This window comes from Orycteropus afer, unplaced genomic scaffold (assembly GCF_000298275.1).
Source record: "Orycteropus afer afer isolate SDZICR_OR568_19922 unplaced genomic scaffold, OryAfe1.0 scaffold00140, whole genome shotgun sequence".
NCBI classification, from domain to species: domain Eukaryota; kingdom Metazoa; phylum Chordata; class Mammalia; order Tubulidentata; family Orycteropodidae; genus Orycteropus; species Orycteropus afer.
The window spans coordinates 6,241,613-6,252,422 of record NW_006921727.1 but is presented as its reverse complement, the minus strand read 5'-3'; positions in this window follow the sequence as shown (position 1 = coordinate 6,252,422).

The window sequence follows — 10,810 nt, the reverse complement described above, 5'->3', positions numbered from 1 at the left end:
AAGCCCCATCTCCTCCAGAGACGGACCTTGTGGCTTGGACTCTTCCGCTGTGCTTGCGGGAACCAAGGCAGCTGCAAGCTCCACCTCCTCCAGAGACAGACTTTTCAGCTTGGACTTGTCGGCTTCTATACGCTTGTGAGCCATTTACCTAAGATAAATCTCTCTCTATATATATATATATATTTAGAGATATATATATATATATATACCTTGCTGGGGTTTTTTTTGTGTTTCTCTAGAGAACCCAATCTAACACAAGCACATACAATTTACACTCTCGTTAGCTGATATCCAGAATTGGACAGAAAAGAAACATGCAAATTCAATCACTAAGAGTCTAATATTATGATTATTTTACACTACATAAAATAAAATATATATGTGTTAGTCTTGATGATAATGATTCATTCCAGGACAATTATACTGAAAGGATTGGGAAATATTTTCACCAGAAATGAAAACTTATATCTTGAAGGTTATCATTTTTGAGAGTATAAAACAATACATAGTGTCTTCATGAAATTTGAGCAATATTCTATTAATGCTTAATAAAGCACATAATGAGATTAAAAAATAATTTCAAATATACGTTCTTATTTTTTCTGGGTACATCACATATATGTCCTGTACATTTCAAATATAGTTCCAAGTAAAGTGTGATGTCGATATTTCATACATAGATATATTTCTTAAGATACATTTCTTGTATTTATTTTTGTGAGACATAGGAATATGTTGCTAATGACTGCTCTTAAAGACTATCTATGAAAAAAAAAAAAATAGTACTGGACACTTACTTAAAGGAGTTCTGGTGGTATAGTGCCTAAGCCATTTGATTGCTAACCAGAAGGCTGGCAGTTCAAACCCACCAGCCACTCCTCGGAAGGAAGGTTGGGCAGTCGACTCCTGTAGTGATACTGCCTTGGAAATGCAAGAAGGGGTCGCTATGAGTTGGATCTGACTCAACAGCAGTGAGTTGTTTTTTTTTTTTGGGGGGGGGTTTGGTCACTTACTTTACTTCAATAAAAACCTTACATTTTCTGATTTCCAGAACATGATCATATACTATGACTATCCTTGAACATTTTGAAGTATAAAAGTAACAGGTCCTCAAACAGGTGGATAACATAATTTTCATTTTCCTAATGCATACCAGAATCTAAATTGAATTTTACCTTTATTTGAAACTCAACCATTCAATTATGGTAAACTGAATTGAAGGGAAGTTTATCTTAAGACTTATGTAATATTCGCCCCTTGTGTATCGTGATATTTGGGAAATATATTTTCTGGGAATAACATATGGTGGAACAATCTTTCAGGTTACCTGTTTTGACCCTGATTTTGCATCATGAGGGGGAAAGTATGCTTCCAATTAAAATTGTCCTGGGGGATGCTATTCTTTATGAATTCAGGGTGAAGAATAGCTAAAAAGTCTGGTCTGTGTCTGACAACTGGTGCAAAGCACCTTGAACCAATAAAACTCTTATTAATTCTAACCTAAGTACTTGCTATTAGTTCACACTGACAAGATTCTACAAAGAACTATACATTTGGAAACTTGTAATACAGGTTCTCATCCAGAACAATAACCAATATTCCCCAAAAAAGGTCTACATTACATCCAATAAATAATTAACAAAGGTCACATCAAATAAATAAGTAATTGCAGATGAGCCATAAGTGTGCTCTGTTTTAAGTACATTGAAGGTCATAAAAAGTATAAAGAAATAATCTTTCTTCCTAAATTAAAAAAAAAAAAAAAAAAGCCCACTGACATTGAGTCGATTCTGACTCATAGTGACTCCCTTTGATCTTCTGAGGCAGGAAATTTTTATGGAAGTAGATTGCCCAAACTTCCTTCCACGAAGTGGCTAGTAGGTTTGAATTGCCAACCTTCTGGTTAGTAGTCAAATACCTTAGTCACTACGCCACCAGAAAATGAGACGTGAATATGAGATAGCTTAATATGAAGAACTTTAACTTAAGGTTTACCATTCTTTTCAATTACATAAATTCACTGTCTTTCTAAAATGATTCACCATCCAAACTATCTCAGAAGTTGCACTCTGCATAATGCTAAGCCTACTAAACATTTCTGTATAGTCAAATAAAATTGATTAGAGTGATTTTTTCTGTCCATTTGATTTTGTTTGTTTGCTTTCACTGTTTCCCCAATGAAATATAGTCTTTCATAATCCTCCATATTCAGTTTATCATTCAGCATCAACCAGGAAAGAACAAAGTGATGTTAATTATTCACTATTTACTTTTCTTTATATTTTTCCAGCTTGTAACAATATTATTTTTTGTGGGAATATATTTTACAACTTTATTATCTGATTCAACTCTTAGGATCTACATCCAAAGAGGTAAATTTATCATCCTATAGTTACTAATGGGAGCTCTGGTAGCGTAGTGGCTAAGGCACTTTACTGCTAACCAGAAGGCTGGTGGTTCAAACTAGCCACTCCTCAGAAGGAAGAGGGGGCAATCTACTTCCATAGTGATACTGCCTCGGAAACCCAAGGAGGGGTCTCTATGAGTCGGGTCCCACTCAACTGCACATAACAACAACAACAACAACATAGTTACTAATGGACCCCTGGTAGGCACAGTGGTTAAAGCATTTGCCTGATAACTGAAAGGTGGGTGGTTCAAACTCAACAGCTACTCCATGGGATAAAAATGAATTAGTCTGCTTCCTAAAAGATCTACAGCTTGGAAACCCTATGGGGCAGTTCTACTCTGTCCTATAGGGATGCTATGAATTGGAATAGATTTGATGGCAGTCTTTTTTTTTTTTTTTTTTCCCTAACACTTACTATAAGAAGCTTTAGTGGTGCAGTGGTTAAGTGCTCAACTGCTAACCAAAAGGTTAGCCCACTTCTGCTGTTGCAGCCACTGTGTCAATCCATCTCCTTGAGGGTCTTCTTCTTTTTCACTGACCCTCTACTTTACTAATCATGATGTTATTCTGCAAGGACAAGTTCCTCTCAATAACTTGTCCAAAGTAAGTAAGTAAGTCACCATCCTCCCTTTTAAGGAGCATTCTAACTGTACTTTTCCAAGACATTCATTCAACAGATACATATGCAATGTTACATGTCAGACACCATACGAGGCACTGGGGATACACAGATAAATATAATATAGCTTCTGCATTCCAAAAGCTCACAAACTAGTGATAGATAATACACTGCAACATAGCAAGAAATCACACAGTCACTCTAATCATGCAACTAATCATGCAGCCAGCCCTGGAGGCACTTACTCATTTATGCTAAGAAAGTTGGAAATGACTACCTGGCCAACTGATTGCAAAGGATGGCTATTTGTGCCCATTCCCAAGAAAAGTGATAGAAAAGAATGTGGAAATTATTTAACATCATTAATATCACATGCAAGTAAAATTTTGCTGAAGATAATTAGGATATGGATGCAACAGTGCAATTTAACTGCCAGAAATGCAAGCTGGATTTAGAAGAGCATGTGGAACGAGGGATATCATTGCTGATCTCAGATGGATCTTGGCTCAAAACAAAAATACCAAAAAGAAGTCTAACTGTGTTTTATTGACTATGCAAAGGAATTTGACTGTGTGGATCATAACAAATTATGGGTAACATTGCAAAGAAGGGGAATTCCAGAACACTTAATTGTGCTCATGACCAAGAGGCTATTGATCAAACAGAACAAGGGGAAAGATAATGCATGGTTTAAAATCAAGAAGGGTATGTATCATGGTTGTATCTTTTCACTACACTTATTCAATCTGTATGGTGAGCAAATAATCTGAGAATCTGGACTATATGAAGAACTCATATAGTCTCATATAGTGTGAGAAAGACTCATCCACAACTTGAGATTTGCAGATGACACAACCTTGGTTGCTGAAATTGAAGATCATCTGAAGCACTGACTGATAAAGATCAAAGACTACAGTCTACAGTATGGAGTTCACCTCAACATAAAGAAAACAAAAATCCTCACAACTGGACCAGTAAGCAACATCACGATAAATGGAGAAAAGATCAAAGTTGCCAGGGATTTAATTTTACTTGGAGCCATAGTCAACACCCATGGAAGCAGTGGTCAAGAAATCAAACATTGCATGGCACAGGATAAATCTGCTGCAAAAGACCACTGTAAAGTGTTAAGAAGCAAAGATTTCACTTTGAAGACTACCCCAAGCCATGGCATTTTCAATGGCCTCATATGCATGTGAAAGCTGGACAATGAATAAAGAAGACCTAAGAAGAGTTGATGTTTTTGAACTGTGGCAAAAGATACTAAAAATACTATGGACTGCCAGAAGAACAAATATGTCCTAGAAGAAGTAAAGCCAGAATGCTCCTTGGAAGTGGGAATGGCCAGATTTTGTCTCACTTACATTGGTCTGTTTTCAGAAGGTATATCATGCTTGGTAAAGTTGAGGGTAAATGAAGAAGGGGAAGACCTCAATGAGATGGACTGACACAGTGACTGCAATGGTAGGTTCAAGCATACCAAGGATTGTGAGGATAGTGCAGTACTGGGTAAATTGTACATAGCGGAGCCTACTTGATGGCACCTAACAACAACAATCACACAGCAGAGTGATAAAGTATGAACCTATCATGGAAATGTGTTGGATGAGTAGCAACTATGAGAGGGAGAAGGACGTTTAGAATGATGAAATAGCATAAGAAAAGAGACATCTGGGAGCAGTGAATAGTCTTGAAGGCATTTGAGCATGGGAGGTGGGGGTTGGGTAGGACTGAGTAACAGGTTGATGTTACAAAGATAGACTCAGTACATATCTTGTGTGTTATGAGGGCTTCTAAATTAGGGAGAAAATACACCATCTTTAAAATAAGCTAATTCTGCTTGTTCTTTAAATAGTTGAGAAATAAAGGAGAAATCTTCACAATACATGGGAAACGTATGTATATTTAATAGTTCATCCCCAATTCAACTAAATAAATTAAATGGTAATATATATAAAATATGAGAAATAAAAGTGAAAAGAGCATAATTTGTAAAGAAACAAAGATGTAAATAAAATCCCCTTCAAATCACTGCCTTGCAATACTGGGACAGCTATTTGAACATTCTGCCAGTGAAGGGATTTTTTTTTCTTTTTCTATTGCATACTTTGTGTAGAAATGTTTGATATATTCTTTAAAATTAGGTGGAAGGTGGAGAATTTCTATTGTTTCAGCATCTGTTTTTATAAACAATTAAATATCACTTGAATAAAAATATAGTGTATAAAGTGGATAATTTAATCAGTCAATATGATATTTATTAACAGTGCTTTTAATATAACCAAAAAACAAACTCACTATTGTCGAGTCGGTCCCGACTCATAGCGACCCCTTCTTGGGTTTCTGAGGTGGTATCTCTACAAAGTACATTACCCCATCTTCCTTCCAAGGAGTGGCTGGTAGGTTTGAACTGCCAGCCTTCTAGTTAGCAGTCAAATGCCTTAGGCACTGTGTCACCAAAATATGGTTACCTATCTTTTTGAATACTATCAATACAATATAAAAATAAAATATGATTAAAAAGTCATGAAGTTAGTTTCTTATATGAAAGGGATTTAATGTAATTCTAATTCTAAAATGTTGTCATTGACATCAATGCATGGCTTCCCCAAATGACAATACTGAAGGATAACCTTTAATGTCTGCAAACTAATGGTAGTGTTATACTCTTGTGAGGGCAGTAGATCAAGGGTAGAGCCTTCAGTCACCTTAGAGGTAATAAGGAGGCAGAAGCAGACTAAAAGCCTTGGAATGTTTGGATTCCACCCCATCTTTTATGTGTGTGTCCAGACTCCTCCTAGGAACATATATGTACACACACACATGTTGATCCTGAAATACATCATACCATATTTGTCCTTATTCCTCATTGCTCACAATTCTAATCTAAACTATTCTGGTTTTCCATATCTGTGAAAACCTTAGGAGTTGACAAAACCTAAGACATACTGTTCTTTATTCAAGAAGATCCATACATAAGTTTTGATTTATTAAAATGTGATTGCTACCCAAATGCAGAGGCTGCTATAACAATGAGGCAGCTATATTGATATTCCATTGCTTCCTCTTGTCTCCAGAGCCTACACATGTCCAGAGTCTGGATTTCATGAGCAAACTCCCGGATGATGCAGTTTTGCCTGGATAAAGCTCCTGGAAAGAGCAGGCAGTGTTTCTGTAATGCTCCAGCCCTCCCACAATGCTCCAGAATGTTTGCCCCACAATCTGATACACTGGCATTCATGTACAGATAGAGGCCACTGTGAAGACCTTCTCATTAAGAGGCAGCTCTTTTTAGGACCCACACAATTCAGAATAAGGATCTGGGTGTCTGTGTTGTGTTGGTCTATTTTGCCAGTGACAGAGGTGTTATAGAACCAACTAAACAAAGAAGAGTTCAGATGAAACAGTTATCAGAGGTAATTCTCCTTTCCTAGAAGGACATAAGCCCGTCCATAAGCCAAATAAGCTTGATGTTGCTGTTCATTTAGGTCACAGGAGAGGTAACTCCTGTGGAAATCAAGAAGAAAAAAAGAAAATCCACTGCCATTGAATCGATTCTGACTCAGAGTGACTCTGTAAGACAGTAGAACTGTCCATAGGCTTTCCAAGGCCACAAATCTCTATGGAAGCAGACTACCTTATCTTTTTCCCATGCAGTGGCTGGTGGGTTCAAGTCACCAAACTTTTGGTCAGCAGCTGAATGCCTTAACCACTGTGCCACCAGAACTCCTAAGTCAAGAACAGTCCTCTTCAACTAAGCACACAATTCATAACAAAATTGTACAAGCAGTATATAGAAGCCTGCCTAGCAGGATAGCCAGCCAAATAAGTACTGGCAATTCATGTGTCAACAGGTATCAAATACCAACTACTCATTTGTTCAACTGCCAAAAGACTGGGGCAACTTCCCAACATTCATAAAATTGCTGCCTTTAGGTGATGCAGGATATGGTGACTGAGCCTCTTTGATGTCTATTACATAAGTTTACTTTGCAAAAGTATCATAAACTCCTATAGCAAATTATGATAATATGAAATAGAGAAAATAATTAGCTAAGAATGCAGCATAATGAGGAAAGCATGGGGAACATAAGCCAAATTGATGGGATACTAGGAGCTGTTATCATGGCACCCCCTGCAAGGAAACACACCATTAACTGGAACATTATAAAGAAGATCTTTTATGTGATTCTCTCTGAGGTTAAACAACTCATAATGAAGAAGATAGGGCAGTGTTAGAGAAAGAGGTTATAAAAATGATCATAGTTAACACTTATTGACCACTTTCTAAGTTGCCAAACATTTATAAGCATTATTTCATGAAACTCTTTACCACAGCTGTATAGAGCTGTTATAATCTGAATTTTGCAGGTGAAAGAAGTGAGGTTTAAAGATATTGGGTAAGTTGACCAAGGGGAAACAGTCATTGAGTAATAGAGCCAAAACTCGAAATCAGGCTGCCCAACTCCAGAGTCTAAGATCAGATGGTGCCAAAGAAGACCCAAGATTGTGTAATAAACATTAAATCCATTGAATCTCCTTTCTCACCTGGGCAAAGTTATTTGATGATAATTCCTCTTCCCTGGACTGATGTATTATTTTAAATATTCATTTATAGCTATATCTTGTGCTCTCTAGTGGTCACTTTAATTTGTTTTTACCCTTATAATAGTCTTGAGACTTGACATATTTAGAAACCTGTGGGATTTTGTCTTGGGCTCACACCTCCTGGTGAAATTCTAATGATGAGCCTGTTCACATGACACTTCTAACTTAATGGAGCTGGAAACTGAATCAAGAGGAGAAATGTGCCAGCAGATATTGAGATTTGTTTTTTATACTCTGCTTCTCCCTTGTAAGACTTATTGACACTGGAATTCGTGAAATGATTACAGTCCTGGGTCACATGTGTTTTAGTTTGAAATGATGGTTTATTGTGTGAGTGTAGGGGAAACACTGAACTGAGTCTTGTCTATTTTTCTCCTTGATCAATTACAAGGGTGTCAAATCATTGTTTTGGAAGGCAACTGGACCTAGAGCAGAGATTTGCAAACTTCAGAATGCCTCAGGTTCACCTGGGGGTCCCTTAAAGACACAGAGAGTTATGCCTCTCAACAGTTTTGGATTCAATAGACCTGGGCTGAGCCTGAGAATCTCATTTCCAATGAATTCAAGGTGATGTTGATGCTGTTGGTACTGGGACCACACTTTAGAATCATCCACTGATCTAGGAAAGAGTGTTCAATTCTGGCTGCACATGAGAATTGCCTGGCCTTTATTTTCTTTAAATGCTGTCTTGAAGCCCCATTCCAGATCAACTAAACTAGAGTTTCTGGAAGGTAAAGCCGGTAATCAGCACTTTAAAGTCATTCTTCTCGCTCTAAATTGCAGTCTGAATTCAGACCACATAGAGTTAGTTTATGTTTTAGGCATGGGGTACTGTTGTTGTTGTTGTTGTTGTTGTTAAGTGCCGTCAAGCTGTTTCCAACTCATAGCAACCCCATGCACAGCAGAACGAAACACTGCCCGATCCCGCGCCAGCCCCACAATGCCTGCTATACTTGAGCCCATCATCGCAGCCATTGTGTCAATCCATCTCGTTGAAGGCCTCCCCCTCTTTTGTCGACCCTCCACCCTACCAAGCATGACATCGTTCTCCAGGGAATGGTCCCTTCTTACAACATGTCCAAAATAGGTGAGATGAAGTCTGACCATTCTTGCTTCCAAGGAGCATTCTGGCTGCACTTCCTCCAGGACAGATCTGTTAGTTCTTTTAGCAGTCCATGGTACTTTCAGCATTCTTCGCCAGCACCACAACTCAAAAGCATCAACTCTTCTTTGGTCTTCCTTATTCATTGTCCAGCTCTCACATGCATACGAGGTGATTGGAAATATCATGGCTTGTATCAGGCACACCTTAGTCCTCAAGGAGATATCCTTGCTCCTCAACACTTGATACAGTTCCTTTGCAGCTGACTTTCCCAATGCTACACGTCGTCTAATGTCCTGACTGCTGCTTCCATTGGCATCAATTGTAGAACCAAGCAACGTGAATTCTTTGACAACCTCAATCTTCTCTCCATTTATATGGGGTACTGAGGTTCTATCTATTCTGAGATTTAATTCTGAAATGCCTATAAATGGAACTACTTTAAGGAATACTCAAATTGAAAAAAAAAAAAAAAGCTGTGAACATCTATTAATAACTGGAACATGGAATCTACAAAGTATGAATCTAGGAAAGCGGAAGTTGTCAAAAATGAAATGGAATGTATAAAGACTGATATACTAGGCATTAGTGAGCTGAATTGGACTAGTTTTGGCCATTTTGAATCAGATAATCATATGATCTACTATGCCAGGAATGACAAATTGAAGAGGAGTAACTTGGCATTTATTGTCAGAAAAAATGTTTCAAGATCTATCATGAAGTACAATGAAGTCAGTGATAAGATAATATCCATACACCTACAGGGAAGATCAGTTATTACTATTATTATTCAAATGTATGCACCAAGTACCAAAGCCAAAGACAAGGAATTTGAAGACTGTTACCAACTTCTGCATTCTGAAATTGACTAAACATAAAATCAAGATATGTTTATTAACATTGGTGATAGGAATGCAAAAGTTGGAAACAAAGAAGAATCCATAGTTCGAAAATACGGCCTTGGTGATAGAAATTACACTGGAGAGCACATGATAGAATTTTGCAAGACCAATGATTAATTCATTGAAAATATCTTTTTACAGCAACATAAATGGCAGCTATACATGTGGACTTCACCAGATGAGGTACACAAGAATCAGGTCTGCTACATCTGTGGAAAGAGGTGATGGAGAAGCACAATATATTTAGAACATATTCAGCCAAAACACAGCCAGGAGCTGATGGTGGACAGACCATCAACTGGTTGCATGCAAGTTCAAGTTGAAGCTGGAGACAATGAAAATAAGTCCACAAGAGCCAACATATCATGGTGACTATATCCTACATGAATTTAGAGGTCATCTAAAGAACAGGTTTGATGCCTTGAACACTGATGACTGAAAACCAGAGGAATTCTGGGATGACATCAAGAGCATCGCCCATGAAGAAAGTAAAAGGTCATTAAAAAGACAGGAAAGGAAGAAAAGACCAAAATGGATGTCAGAAGAGACTAGGAAACTTGCTCGTGAATGGAGAGTAGTTAAAGCAAATGGTAGACATGACAAGATAAAAGAGTTGAACAGAAGATTCAAAGAGCAACTCAAGAAGATAAAGTCAGTTATTATAAAATGTGCAAAGACCTTGAGTTAGAAATCTGAAGTCTTTGAGATTTTCATTATAATAACTGACTTTGGGAATAACATGCTCAGCACATCTCAAGCTGAAAGAACTGAAGAAAAAATTCAAGCTTTGAGTTGCATTATTGAAAGATGCTATGTGCAAAATTTTGAATGATGCAGGAAACATCAAAAGAAGTTGGAAAGAATACACAGAGTCATTATAGGAAAAATAATTAGTTGATATTCATTCATTTCAGAAGGTGGCATATAATCAAGAATCAATGGTACTGAAGGAAGAAGTCAAAACTGCACTGAAGGAATTGGCAAAAAACAAGGCTCCAGGAATTGATGGAAAACCCATTTAGATGTTTCAACAAACAGATGCTGTGCTGGAGGCAGTTATTTTTCTATGCCAAGAAATTTGGAAGACAGCTACTTGGCCAACTGACTGGTAGAGATCAGTATTTGTGATTCAATAGATTTTGGAAATTTTCAAACAATATCATTAATAT